Source organism: Larus michahellis, chromosome 1 (assembly GCF_964199755.1).
Source record: "Larus michahellis chromosome 1, bLarMic1.1, whole genome shotgun sequence".
NCBI classification, from domain to species: Eukaryota; Metazoa; Chordata; class Aves; order Charadriiformes; family Laridae; genus Larus; species Larus michahellis.
This window is the reverse complement of record NC_133896.1, coordinates 79168123-79183231: the sequence shown is the minus strand read 5'-3', so window position 1 is coordinate 79183231 and position 15109 is coordinate 79168123.

Sequence of the window (15109 nt, the reverse complement as noted above, 5' to 3'; positions counted from 1 at the left end):
GCCAGGTAGGAAATGTAGAGCTTGTTCTCCCTGTCTTTGAGTACTGCTTTCTACTCTCCTGGTTACCTCTTTGCTAACGTTCTCTCGAGAGAGTTGTGCTCCAAACCAAAGCACACCTTGACATATCTCCCACATGGAAAGTGCTATTAGGCAATTGTAGGATTTGATCACAGTGTCTCTCCAGGAACGGCATTCAGTGAGCCAGGAACTTTTCTGCCTACACTGTCCACTGAGTTGTCCTCAAAACCGATATATATCCTGCTATATCTACTACATGGAAAGTGCCAAGAGAATAATGTAGAGCTTGCTCTCCCTGTCTTTGAGTACTGTTTTCACTGTCCCGGTTACCTCTTTGCTAACATTCTCTTCAGAGCTGCATTGAAACCAGGAACCATGTGGAGAAGGCACCCACACTGAAAATGCCTGGAAGGAACGTTGGGGCTTCTTCTCAGTGTCTCTGACATAGGGTTTCACTGTCCCGGGAAAGTCTCTGCTAACACCCTGCAGAGCGCTGTGCCCAATATACAGAAACGTCTTGCGGTATCTCCTACAGGGAAAGTGCGAGGAGGAACTGTCGAGCTTGTTCTCAGTGTCTCTGAGAATTGATCTGATTATCCCTGTGACCTCTTTGCTAAGACTCTCCAGAGAGCCGTCCTCAAAACCAACACACATCTTGACATATCTCCCACATTGATCGCAGTGTCTCCAGGAACGGCATTCAAGGAGCCAGGAACTTTTCTGCCTACACTGTCCATTGAGTTGGCCTCAAAACCAATATACATCCTGCTATATCTCCCACATGGAAAGTGCCAGGAGGGAAAAGTGAGGATTATGCTTAGACTTTCTCGGAACCGCTTCAAATCAACTAGATATCTTTGTGCTGTAAATCTCCCAACAGCCAAACGCAAAAGCAGCAAACATCTCGCTGTATGTCCCACATCGAAAGTGCCAAGAGAGTAATGTAGAGCTTGCTCTCCCTGTCTTTGAGTACTGTTTTCACTGTCCCGGTTACCTCTTTGCTAACATTCTCTTCAGAGCTGCAGTGAAACCAGGAACCATGTGGAGAAGGCACCCACACTGAAAATGACTGGAAGGAACGTTGGGGCTTCTTCTCAGTGTCTCTGACATAGGGTTTCACTGTCCCGGGAAAGTCTCTGCTAACACCCTGCAGAGCGCTGTGCCCAATATACAGAAACGTCTTGCGGTATCTCCTACAGGGAAAGTGCCAGGAGGAACTGTCGAGCTTGTTCTCAGTGTCTCTGAGAATTGCTCTGATTATCCCTGTGACCTCTTTGCTAAGACTCTCCAGAGAGCCGTCCTCAAAACCAACACACATCTTGACATATCTCCCACATTGATCACAGGGTCTCCAGAAACGGCATTCAAGGAGCCAGGAACTTTTCTCCCTACACTGTCCGTTGAGTTGTCCTCAAAACCAATATACATCCTGCTATATCTCCCACATGGAAAGTGCCAGGAGGGAAAAGTGAGGATTATGCTTAGACTTTCTCGGAACTGTTTCAAATCAACTAGATATCTTTGTGCTGTAAATCTCCCAACAGCCAAATGCAAAAGCAGCAAACATCTCGCTGTATGTCCCACATCGAAAGTGCCAAGAGAGTAATGTAGAGCTTGCTCTCCCTGTCTTTGAGTACTGTTTTCACTGTCCCGGTTACCTCTTTGCTAACATTCTCTTCAGAGCTGCATTGAAACCAGGAACCATGTGGAGAAGGCACCCACACTGAAAATGCCTGGAAGGAACGTTGGGGCTTCTTCTCAGTGTCTCTGACATAGGGTTTCACTGTCCCGGGAAAGTCTCTGCTAACACCCTGCAGAGCGCTGTGCCCAATATACAGAAACGTCTTGCGGTATCTCCTACAGGGAAAGTGCCAGGAGGAATTGTGGAGCTTGTTCTCAGTGTCTCTGAGAATTGCTCTGATTATCCCTGTGACCTCTTTGCTAAGACTCTCCAGAGAGCCGTCCTCAAAACCAACACACATCTTGACATATCTCCCACATTGATCGCAGGGTCTCCAGGAACGGCATTCAATGAGCCAGGAACATTTCTGCCTACACTGTCCATTGAGTTGTCCTCAAACCCAATATACATCCTGCTATATCTCCCACATGGAAAGTGCCAGGAGGGAAAAGTGAGGATTATGCTTAGACTTTCTCGGAACTGCTTCAAATCAACTAGATATCTTTGTGCTGTAAATCTCCCAACAGCCAAGCGCAAAAGCAGCAAACATCTCGCTGTATGTCCCACATCCAAAGTGCCAAGAGAGTAATGTAGAGCTTGCTCTCCCTGTCTTTGAGTACTGTTTTCACTGTCCCGGTTACCTCTTTGCTACCATTCTCTTCAGAGCTGCAGTGAAACCAGGAACCATGTGGAGAAGGCACCCACACTGAAAATGCCTGGAAGGAACATTAGGGCTTCTTCTCAGTGTCTCTGACATAGGGTTTCACTGTCCCGGGAAAGTCTCTGCTAACACCCTGCAGAGCGCTGTGCCCAATATACAGAAACGTCTTGCGGTATCTCCTACAGGGAAAGTGCGAGGAGGAACTGTCGAGCTTGTTCTCAGTGTCTCTGAGAATTGATCTGATTATCCCTGTGACCTCTTTGCTAAGACTCTCCAGAGAGCCGTCCTCAAAACCAACACACATCTTGACATATCTCCCACATTGATCGCAGTGTCTCCAGGAACGGCATTCAAGGAGCCAGGAACTTTTCTGCCTACACTGTCCATTGAGTTGTCCTCAAAACCAATATACATCCTGCTATATCTCCCACATGGAAAGTGCCAGGAGGGAAAAGTGAGGATTATGCTTAGACTTTCTCGGAACCGCTTCAAATCAACTAGATATCTTTGTGCTGTAAATCTCCCAACAGCCAAACGCAAAAGCAGCAAACATCTCGCTGTATGTCCCACATCGAAAGTGCCAAGAGAGTAATGTAGAGCTTGCTCTCCCTGTCTTTGAGTACTGTTTTCACTGTCCCGGTTACCTCTTTGCTAACATTCTCTTCAGAGCTGCAGTGAAACCAGGAACCATGTGGAGAAGGCACCCACACTGAAAATGACTGGAAGGAACGTTGGGGCTTCTTCTCAGTGTCTCTGACATAGGGTTTCACTGTCCCGGGAAAGTCTCTGCTAACACCCTGCAGAGCGCTGTGCCCAATATACAGAAACGTCTTGCGGTATCTCCTACAGGGAAAGTGCCAGGAGGAACTGTCGAGCTTGTTCTCAGTGTCTCTGAGAATTGATCTGATTATCCCTGTGACCTCTTTGCTAAGACTCTCCAGAGAGCCGTCCTCAAAACCAACACACACCTTGACATATCTCCCACATTGATCGCAGTGTCTCCAGGAACGGCATTCAAGGAGCCAGGAACTTTTCTGCCTACACTGTCCATTGAGTTGTCCTCAAAACCAATATACATCCTGCTATATCTCCCACATGGAAAGTGCCAGGAGGGAAAAGTGAGGATTATGCTTAGACTTTCTCGGAACTGCTTCAAATCAACTAGATATCTTTGTGCTGTAAATCTCCCAACAGCCAAACGCAAAAGCAGCAAACATCTCGCTGTATGTCCCACATCCAAAGTGCCAAGAGAGTAATGTAGAGCTTGCTCTCCCTATCTTTGAGTACTGTTTTCACTGTCCCGGTTACCTCTTTGCTAACATTCTCTTCAGAGCTGCAGTGAAACAAGGAACCATGTGGAGAAGGCACCCACACTGAAAATGCCTGGAAGGAACGTTGGGGCTTCTTCTCAGTGTCTCTGACATAGGGTTTCACTGTCCCGGGAAAGTCTCTGCTAACACCCTGCAGAGCGCTGTGCCCAATATACAGAAACGTCTTGCGGTATCTCCTACAGGGAAAGTGCCAGGAGGAACTGTCGAGCTTGTTCTCAGTGTCTCTGAGAATTGCTCTGATTATCCGTGTGACCTCTTTGCTAAGACTCTCCAGAGAGCCGTCCTCAAAACCAACACACATCTTGACATATCTCCCACATTGATCGCAGTGTCTCCAGGAACGGCATTCAATGAGCCAGGAACATTTCTGCCTACACTGTCCATTGAGTTGTCCTCAAAACCAGTATACATCCTGCTATATCTCCCACATGGAAAGTGCCAGGTAGGAAATGTAGAGCTTGTTCTCCCTGTCTTTGAGTACTGCTTTCTACTCTCCTGGTTACCTCTTTGCTAACGTTCTCTCGAGAGAGTTGTGCTCCAAACCAAAGCACACCTTGACATATCTCCCACATGGAAAGTGCTATTAGGCAATTGTAGGATTTGATCGCAGTGTCTCTCCAGGAACGGCATTCAGTGAGCCAGGAACTTTTCTGCCTACACTGTCCACTGAGTTGTCCTCAAAACCGATATATATCCTGCTATATCTACTACATGGAAAGTGCCAAGAGAATAATGTAGAGCTTGCTCTCCCTGTCTTTGAGTACTGTCTTTTTCACTATCCCGATGACCTCTTTGCTAACATTCTCTTCAGAGCTGCATTGAAACCAGGAACCATGTGGAGAAGGCACCCACACTGAAAATGCCTGGAAGGAACATTGGGGCTTCTTCTCAGTGTCTCTGACATAGGGTTTCACTGTCCCGGGAAAGTCTCTGCTAACACCCTGCAGAGCGCTGTGCCCAATATACAGAAACGTCTTGCGGTATCTCCTACAGGGAAAGTGCCAGGAGGAACTGTCGAGCTTGTTCTCAGTGTCTCTGAGAATTGATCTGATTATCCCTGTGACCTCTTTGCTAAGACTCTCCAGAGAGCCGTCCTCAAAACCAACACACATCTTGACATATCTCCCACATTGATCGCAGTGTCTCCAGGAACGGCATTCAAGGAGCCAGGAACTTTTCTGCCTACACTGTCCATTGAGTTGTCCTCAAAACCAATATACATCCTGCTATATCTCCCACATGGAAAGTGCCAGGAGGGAAAAGTGAGGATTATGCTTAGACTTTCTCGGAACTGCTTCAAATCAACTAGATATCTTTGTGCTGTAAATCTCCCAACAGCCAAACGCAAAAGCAGCAAACATCTCGCTGTATGTCCCACATCGAAAGTGCCAAGAGAGTAATGTAGAGCTTGCTCTCCCTGTCTTTGAGTACTGTTTTCACTGTCCCGGTTACCTCTTTGCTAACATTCTCTTCAGAGCTGCATTGAAACCAGGAACCATGTGGAGAAGGCACCCACACTGAAAATGCCTGGAAGGAACGTTGGGGCTTCTTCTCAGTGTCTCTGACATAGGGTTTCACTGTCCCGGGAAAGTCTCTGCTAACACCCTGCAGAGCGCTGTGCCCAATATACAGAAACGTCTTGCGGTATCTCCTACAGGGAAAGTGCCAGGAGGAACTGTCGAGCTTGTTCTCAGTGTCTCTGAGAATTGCTCTGATTATCCGTGTGACCTCTTTGCTAAGACTCTCCAGAGAGCCGTCCTCAAAACCAACACACATCTTGACATATCTCCCACATTGATCGCAGTGTCTCCAGGAACGGCATTCAATGAGCCAGGAACATTTCTGCCTACACTGTCCATTGAGTTGTCCTCAAAACCAGTATACATCCTGCTATATCTCCCACATGGAAAGTGCCAGGTAGGAAATGTAGAGCTTGTTCTCCCTGTCTTTGAGTACTGCTTTCTACTCTCCTGGTTACCTCTTTGCTAACGTTCTCTCGAGAGAGTTGTGCTCCAAACCAAAGCACACCTTGACATATCTCCCACATGGAAAGTGCTATTAGGCAATTGTAGGATTTGATCGCAGTGTCTCTCCAGGAACGGCATTCAGTGAGCCAGGAACTTTTCTGCCTACACTGTCCACTGAGTTGTCCTCAAAACCGATATATATCCTGCTATATCTACTACATGGAAAGTGCCAAGAGAATAATGTAGAGCTTGCTCTCCCTGTCTTTGAGTACTGTCTTTTTCACTATCCCGATGACCTCTTTGCTAACATTCTCTTCAGAGCTGCATTGAAACCAGGAACCATGTGGAGAAGGCACCCACACTGAAAATGCCTGGAAGGAACATTGGGGCTTCTTCTCAGTGTCTCTGACATAGGGTTTCACTGTCCCGGGAAAGTCTCTGCTAACACCCTGCAGAGCGCTGTGCCCAATATACAGAAACGTCTTGCGGTATCTCCTACAGGGAAAGTGCCAGGAGGAACTGTCGAGCTTGTTCTCAGTGTCTCTGAGAATTGCTCTGATTATCCGTGTGACCTCTTTGCTAAGACTCTCCAGAGAGCCGTCCTCAAAACCAACACACATCTTGACATATCTCCCACATTGATCGCAGTGTCTCCAGGAACGGCATTCAATGAGCCAGGAACATTTCTGCCTACACTGTCCATTGAGTTGTCCTCAAAACCAGTATACATCCTGCTATATCTCCCACATGGAAAGTGCCAGGTAGGAAATGTAGAGCTTGTTCTCCCTGTCTTTGAGTACTGCTTTCTACTCTCCTGGTTACCTCTTTGCTAACGTTCTCTCGAGAGAGTTGTGCTCCAAACCAAAGCACACCTTGACATATCTCCCACATGGAAAGTGCTATTAGGCAATTGTAGGATTTGATCACAGTGTCTCTCCAGGAACGGCATTCAGTGAGCCAGGAACTTTTCTGCCTACACTGTCCACTGAGTTGTCCTCAAAACCGATATATATCCTGCTATATCTACTACATGGAAAGTGCCAAGAGAATAATGTAGAGCTTGCTCTCCCTGTCTTTGAGTACTGTTTTCACTGTCCCGGTTACCTCTTTGCTAACATTCTCTTCAGAGCTGCATTGAAACCAGGAACCATGTGGAGAAGGCACCCACACTGAAAATGCCTGGAAGGAACGTTGGGGCTTCTTCTCAGTGTCTCTGACATAGGGTTTCACTGTCCCGGGAAAGTCTCTGCTAACACCCTGCAGAGCGCTGTGCCCAATATACAGAAACGTCTTGCGGTATCTCCTACAGGGAAAGTGCCAGGAGGAACTGTCGAGCTTGTTCTCAGTGTCTCTGAGAATTGATCTGATTATCCCTGTGACCTCTTTGCTAAGACTCTCCAGAGAGCCGTCCTCAAAACCAACACACATCTTGACATATCTCCCACATTGAGCGCAGTGTCTCCAGGAACGGCATTCAAGGAGCCAGGAACTTTTCTGCCTACACTGTCCATTGAGTTGTCCTCAAAACCAATATACATCCTGCTATATCTCCCACATGGAAAGTGCCAGGAGGGAAAAGTGAGGATTATGCTTAGACTTTCTCGGAACTGCTTCAAATCAACTAGATATCTTTGTGCTGTAAATCTCCCAACAGCCAAACGCAAAAGCAGCAAACATCTCGCTGTATGTCCCACATCGAAAGTGCCAAGAGAGTAATGTAGAGCTTGCTCTCCCTGTCTTTGAGTACTGTTTTCACTGTCCCGGTTACCTCTTTGCTAACATTCTCTTCAGAGCTGCATTGAAACCAGGAACCATGTGGAGAAGGCACCCACACTGAAAATGCCTGGAAGGAACGTTGGGGCTTCTTCTCAGTGTCTCTGACATAGGGTTTCACTGTCCCGGGAAAGTCTCTGCTAACACCCTGCAGAGCGCTGTGCCCAATATACAGAAACGTCTTGCGGTATCTCCTACAGGGAAAGTGCCAGGAGGAATTGTGGAGCTTGTTCTCAGTGTCTCTGAGAATTGCTCTGATTATCCCTGTGACCTCTTTGCTAAGACTCTCCAGAGAGCCGTCCTCAAAACAAACACACATCTTGACATATCTCCCACATTGATCGCAGGGTCTCCAGGAACGGCATTCAAGGAGCCAGGAACTTTTCTGCCTACACTGTCCATTGAGTTGTCCTCAAAACCAATATACATCCTGCTATATCTCCCACATGGAAAGTGCCAGGAGGGAAAAGTGAGGATTATGCTTAGACTTTCTCGGAACTGCTTCAAATCAACTAGATATCTTTGTGCTGTAAATCTCCCAACAGCCAAGCGCAAAAGCAGCAAACATCTCGCTGTATGTCCCACATCCAAAGTGCCAAGAGAGTAATGTAGAGCTTGCTCTCCCTGTCTTTGAGTACTGTTTTCACTGTCCCGGTTACCTCTTTGCTACCATTCTCTTCAGAGCTGCAGTGAAACCAGGAACCATGTGGAGAAGGCACCCACACTGAAAATGCCTGGAAGGAACGTTGGGGCTTCTTCTCAGTGTCTCTGACATAGGGTTTCACTGTCCCGGGAAAGTCTCTGCTAACACCCTGCAGAGCGCTGTGCCCAATATACAGAAACGTCTTGCGTTATCTCCTACAGGGAAAGTGCCAGGAGGAACTGTCGAGCTTGTTCTCAGTGTCTCTGAGAATTGCTCTGATTATCCGTGTGACCTCTTTGCTAAGACTCTCCAGAGAGCCGTCCTCAAAACCAACACACATCTTGACATATCTCCCACATTGATCGCAGTGTCTCCAGGAACGGCATTCAATGAGCCAGGAACATTTCTGCCTACACTGTCCATTGAGTTGTCCTCAAAACCAGTATACATCCTGCTATATCTCCCACATGGAAAGTGCCAGGTAGGAAATGTAGAGCTTGTTCTCCCTGTCTTTGAGTACTGCTTTCTACTCTCCTGGTTACCTCTTTGCTAACGTTCTCTCGAGAGAGTTGTGCTCCAAACCAAAGCACACCTTGACATATCTCCCACATGGAAAGTGCTATTAGGCAATTGTAGGATTTGATCACAGTGTCTCTCCAGGAACGGCATTCAGTGAGCCAGGAACTTTTCTGCCTACACTGTCCACTGAGTTGTCCTCAAAACCGATATATATCCTGCTATATCTACTACATGGAAAGTGCCAAGAGAATAATGTAGAGCTTGCTCTCCCTGTCTTTGAGTACTGTTTTCACTGTCCCGGTTACCTCTTTGCTAACATTCTCTTCAGAGCTGCATTGAAACCAGGAACCATGTGGAGAAGGCACCCACACTGAAAATGCCTGGAAGGAACATTGGGGCTTCTTCTCAGTGTCTCTGACATAGGGTTTCACTGTCCCGGGAAAGTCTCTGCTAACACCCTGCAGAGCGCTGTGCCCAATATACAGAAACGTCTTGCGGTATCTCCTACAGGGAAAGTGCCAGGAGGAACTGTCGAGCTTGTTCTCAGTGTCTCTGAGAATTGCTCTGATTATCCCTGTGACCTCTTTGCTAAGACTCTCCAGAGAGCCGTCCTCAAAACCAACACACATCTTGACATATCTCCCACATTGATCGCAGTGTCTCCAGGAACGGCATTCAAGGAGCCAGGAACTTTTCTGCCTACACTGTCCATTGAGTTGTCCTCAAAAGCAGTATACATCCTGCTATATCTCCCACATGGAAAGTGCCAGGAGGGAAAAGTGAGGATTATGCTTAGACTTTCTCGGAACTGCTTCAAATCAACTAGATATCTTTGTGCTGTAAATCTCCCAACAGCCAAACGCAAAAGCAGCAAACATCTCGCTGTATGTCCCACATCGAAAGTGCCAAGAGAGTAATGTAGAGCTTGCTCTCCCTGTCTTTGAGTACTGTTTTCACTGTCCCGGTTACCTCTTTGCTAACATTCTCTTCAGAGCTGCATTGAAACCAGGAACCATGTGGAGAAGGCACCCACACTGAAAATGCCTGGAAGGAACGTTGGGGCTTCTTCTCAGTGTCTCTGACATAGGGTTTCACTGTCCCGGGAAAGTCTCTGCTAACACCCTGCAGAGCGCTGTGCCCAATATACAGAAACGTCTTGCGGTATCTCCTACAGGGAAAGTGCCAGGAGGAATTGTGGAGCTTGTTCTCAGTGTCTCTGAGAATTGCTCTGATTATCCCTGTGACCTCTTTGCTAAGACTCTCCAGAGAGCCGTCCTCAAAACCAACACACATCTTGACATATCTCCCACATTGATCGCAGGGTCTCCAGGAACGGCATTCAAGGAGCCAGGAACTTTTCTGCCTACACTGTCCATTGAGTTGTCCTCAAACCCAATATACATCCTGCTATATCTCCCACATGGAAAGTGCCAGGAGGGAAAAGTGAGGATTATGCTTAGACTTTCTCGGAACTGCTTCAAATCAACTAGATATCTTTGTGCTGTAAATCTCCCAACAGCCAAGCGCAAAAGCAGCAAACATCTCGCTGTATGTCCCACATCGAAAGTGCCAAGAGAGTAATGTAGAGCTTGCTCTCCCTGTCTTTGAGTACTGTTTTCACTGTCCCGGTTACCTCTTTGCTAACATTCTCTTCAGAGCTGCAGTGAAACCAGGAACCATGTGGAGAAGGCACCCACACTGAAAATGACTGGAAGGAACGTTGGGGCTTCTTCTCAGTGTCTCTGACATAGGGTTTCACTGTCCCGGGAAAGTCTCTGCTAACACCCTGCAGAGCGCTGTGCCCAATATACAGAAACGTCTTGCGGTATCTCCTACAGGGAAAGTGCCAGGAGGAACTGTCGAGCTTGTTCTCAGTGTCTCTGAGAATTGATCTGATTATCCCTGTGACCTCTTTGCTAAGACTCTCCAGAGAGCCGTCCTCAAAACCAACACACATCTTGACATATCTCCCACATTGATCGCAGTGTCTCCAGGAACGGCATTCAAGGAGCCAGGAACTTTTCTGCCTACACTGTCCATTGAGTTGTCCTCAAAACCAATCTACATCCTGCTATATCTCCCACATGGAAAGTGCCAGGAGGGAAAAGTGAGGATTATGCTTAGACTTTCTCGGAACTGCTTCAAATCAACTAGATATCTTTGTGCTGTAAATCTCCCAACAGCCAAGCGCAAAAGCAGCAAACATCTCGCTGTATGTCCCACATCGAAAGTGCCAAGAGAGTAATGTAGAGCTTGCTCTCCCTGTCTTTGAGTACTGTTTTCACTGTCCCGGTTACCTCTTTGCTAACATTCTCTTCAGAGCTGCAGTGAAACCAGGAACCATGTGGAGAAGGCACCCACACTGAAAATGACTGGAAGGAACGTTGGGGCTTCTTCTCAGTGTCTCTGACATAGGGTTTCACTGTCCCGGGAAAGTCTCTGCTAACACCCTGCAGAGCGCTGTGCCCAATATACAGAAACGTCTTGCGGTATCTCCTACAGGGAAAGTGCCAGGAGGAACTGTCGAGCTTGTTCTCAGTGTCTCTGAGAATTGATCTGATTATCCCTGTGACCTCTTTGCTAAGACTCTCCAGAGAGCCGTCCTCAAAACCAACACACATCTTGACATATCTCCCACATTGATCGCAGTGTCTCCAGGAACGGCATTCAAGGAGCCAGGAACTTTTCTGCCTACACTGTCCATTGAGTTGTCCTCAAAACCAATATACATCCTGCTATATCTCCCACATGGAAAGTGCCAGGAGGGAAAAGTGAGGATTATGCTTAGACTTTCTCGGAACTGCTTCAAATCAACTAGATATCTTTGTGCTGTAAATCTCCCAACAGCCAAACGCAAAAGCAGCAAACATCTCGCTGTATGTCCCACATCGAAAGTGCCAAGAGAGTAACGTAGAGCTTGCTCTCCCTGTCTTTGAGTACTGTTTTCACTGTCCCGGTTACCTCTTTGCTACCATTCTCTTCAGAGCTGCAGTGAAACCAGGAACCATGTGGAGAAGGCACCCACACTGAAAATGACTGGAAGGAACGTTGGGGCTTCTTCTCAGTGTCTCTGACATAGGGTTTCACTGTCCCGGGAAAGTCTCTGCTAACACCCTGCAGAGCGCTGTGCCCAATATACAGAAACGTCTTGCGGTATCTCCTACAGGGAAAGTGCCAGGAGGAACTGTCGAGCTTGTTCTCAGTGTCTCTGAGAATTGCTCTGATTATCCCTGTGACCTCTTTGCTAAGACTCTCCAGAGAGCCGTCCTCAAAACCAACACACATCTTGACATATCTCCCACATTGATCACAGGGTCTCCAGAAACGGCATTCAAGGAGCCAGGAACTTTTCTGCCTACACTGTCCATTGAGTTGTCCTCAAAACCAGTATACATCCTGCTATATCTCCCACATGGAAAGTGCCAGGTAGGAAATGTAGAGCTTGTTCTCCCTGTCTTTGAGTACTGCTTTCTACTCTCCTGGTTACCTCTTTGCTAACGTTCTCTCGAGAGAGTTGTGCTCCAAACCAAAGCACACCTTGACATATCTCCCACATGGAAAGTGCTATTAGGCAATTGTAGGATTTGATCGCAGTGTCTCTCCAGGAACGGCATTCAGTGAGCCAGGAACTTTTCTGCCTACACTGTCCACTGAGTTGTCCTCAAAACCGATATATATCCTGCTATATCTACTACATGGAAAGTGCCAAGAGAGTAATGTAGAGCTTGCTCTCCCTGTCTTTGAGTACTGTTTTCACTGTCCCAATGACCTCTTTGCTAACATTCTGTTCAGAGCTGCATTGAAACCAGGAACCATGTGGAGAAGGCACCCACACTGAAAATGCCTGGAAGGAACATTGGGGCTTCTTCTCAGTGTCTCTGACATAGGGTTTCACTGTCCCGGGAAAGTCTCTGCTAACACCCTGCAGAGCGCTGTGCCCAATATACAGAAACGTCTTGCGGTATCTCCTACAGGGAAAGTGCCAGGAGGAACTGTCGAGCTTGTTCTCAGTGTCTCTGAGAATTGATCTGATTATCCCTGTGACCTCTTTGCTAAGACTCTCCAGAGAGCCGTCCTCAAAACCAACACACATCTTGACATATCTCCCACATTGATCGCAGTGTCTCCAGGAACGGCATTCAAGGAGCCAGGAACTTTTCTGCCTACACTGTCCATTGAGTTGTCCTCAAAACCAATATACATCCTGCTATATCTCCCACATGGAAAGTGCCAGGAGGGAAAAGTGAGGATTATGCTTAGACTTTCTCGGAACTGCTTCAAATCAACTAGATATCTTTGTGCTGTAAATCTCCCAACAGCCAAACGCAAAAGCAGCAAACATCTCGCTGTATGTCCCACATCGAAAGTGCCAAGAGAGTAACGTAGAGCTTGCTCTCCCTGTCTTTGAGTACTGTTTTCACTGTCCCGGTTACCTCTTTGCTAACATTCTCTTCAGAGCTGCAGTGAAACCAGGAACCATGTGGAGAAGGCACCCACACTGAAAATGCCTGGAAGGAACATTGGGGCTTCTTCTCAGTGTCTCTGACATAGGGTTTCACTGTCCCGGGAAAGTCTCTGCTAACACCCTGCAGAGCGCTGTGCCCAATATACAGAAACGTCTTGCGGTATCTCCTACAGGGAAAGTGCCAGGAGGAATTGTGGAGCTTGTTCTCAGTGTCTCTGAGAATTGCTCTGATTATCCCTGTGACCTCTTTGCTAAGACTCTCCAGAGAGCCGTCCTCAAAACCAACACACATCTTGACATATCTCCCACATTGATCGCAGGGTCTCCAGGAACGGCATTCAAGGAGCCAGGAACTTTTCTGCCTACACTGTCCATTGAGTTGTCCTCAAAACCAATATACATCCTGCTATATCTCCCACATGGAAAGTGCCAGGAGGGAAAAGTGAGGATTATGCTTAGACTTTCTCGGAACTGCTTCAAATCAACTAGATATCTTTGTGCTGTAAATCTCCCAACAGCCAAGCGCAAAAGCAGCAAACATCTCGCTGTATGTCCCACATCGAAAGTGCCAAGAGAGTAATGTAGAGCTTGCTCTCCCTGTCTTTGAGTACTGTTTTCACTGTCCCGGTTACCTCTTTGCTAACATTCTCTTCAGAGCTGCAGTGAAACCAGGAACCATGTGGAGAAGGCACCCACACTGAAAATGACTGGAAGGAACGTTGGGGCTTCTTCTCAGTGTCTCTGACATAGGGTTTCACTGTCCCGGGAAAGTCTCTGCTAACACCCTGCAGAGCGCTGTGCCCAATATACAGAAACGTCTTGCGGTATCTCCTACAGGGAAAGTGCCAGGAGGAACTGTCGAGCTTGTTCTCAGTGTCTCTGAGAATTGATCTGATTATCCCTGTGACCTCTTTGCTAAGACTCTCCAGAGAGCCGTCCTCAAAACCAACACACATCTTGACATATCTCCCACATTGATCGCAGTGTCTCCAGGAACGGCATTCAAGGAGCCAGGAACTTTTCTGCCTACACTGTCCATTGAGTTGTCCTCAAAACCAATATACATCCTGCTATATCTCCCACATGGAAAGTGCCAGGAGGGAAAAGTGAGGATTATGCTTAGACTTTCTCGGAACTGCTTCAAATCAACTAGATATCTTTGTGCTGTAAATCTCCCAACAGCCAAACGCAAAAGCAGCAAACATCTCGCTGTATGTCCCACATCGAAAGTGCCAAGAGAGTAACGTAGAGCTTGCTCTCCCTGTCTTTGAGTACTGTTTTCACTGTCCCGGTTACCTCTTTGCTACCATTCTCTTCAGAGCTGCAGTGAAACCAGGAACCATGTGGAGAAGGCACCCACACTGAAAATGACTGGAAGGAACGTTGGGGCTTCTTCTCAGTGTCTCTGACATAGGGTTTCACTGTCCCGGGAAAGTCTCTGCTAACACCCTGCAGAGCGCTGTGCCCAATATACAGAAACGTCTTGCGGTATCTCCTACAGGGAAAGTGCCAGGAGGAACTGTCGAGCTTGTTCTCAGTGTCTCTGAGAATTGCTCTGATTATCCCTGTGACCTCTTTGCTAAGACTCTCCAGAGAGCCGTCCTCAAAACCAACACACATCTTGACATATCTCCCACATTGATCACAGGGTCTCCAGAAACGGCATTCAAGGAGCCAGGAACTTTTCTGCCTACACTGTCCATTGAGTTGTCCTCAAAACCAGTATACATCCTGCTATATCTCCCACATGGAAAGTGCCAGGTAGGAAATGTAGAGCTTGTTCTCCCTGTCTTTGAGTACTGCTTTCTACTCTCCTGGTTACCTCTTTGCTAACGTTCTCTCGAGAGAGTTGTGCTCCAAACCAAAGCACACCTTGACATATCTCCCACATGGAAAGTGCTATTAGGCAATTGTAGGATTTGATCGCAGTGTCTCTCCAGGAACGGCATTCAGTGAGCCAGGAACTTTTCTGCCTACACTGTCCACTGAGTTGTCCTCAAAACCGATATATATCCTGCTATATCTACTACATGGAAAGTGCCAAGAGAATA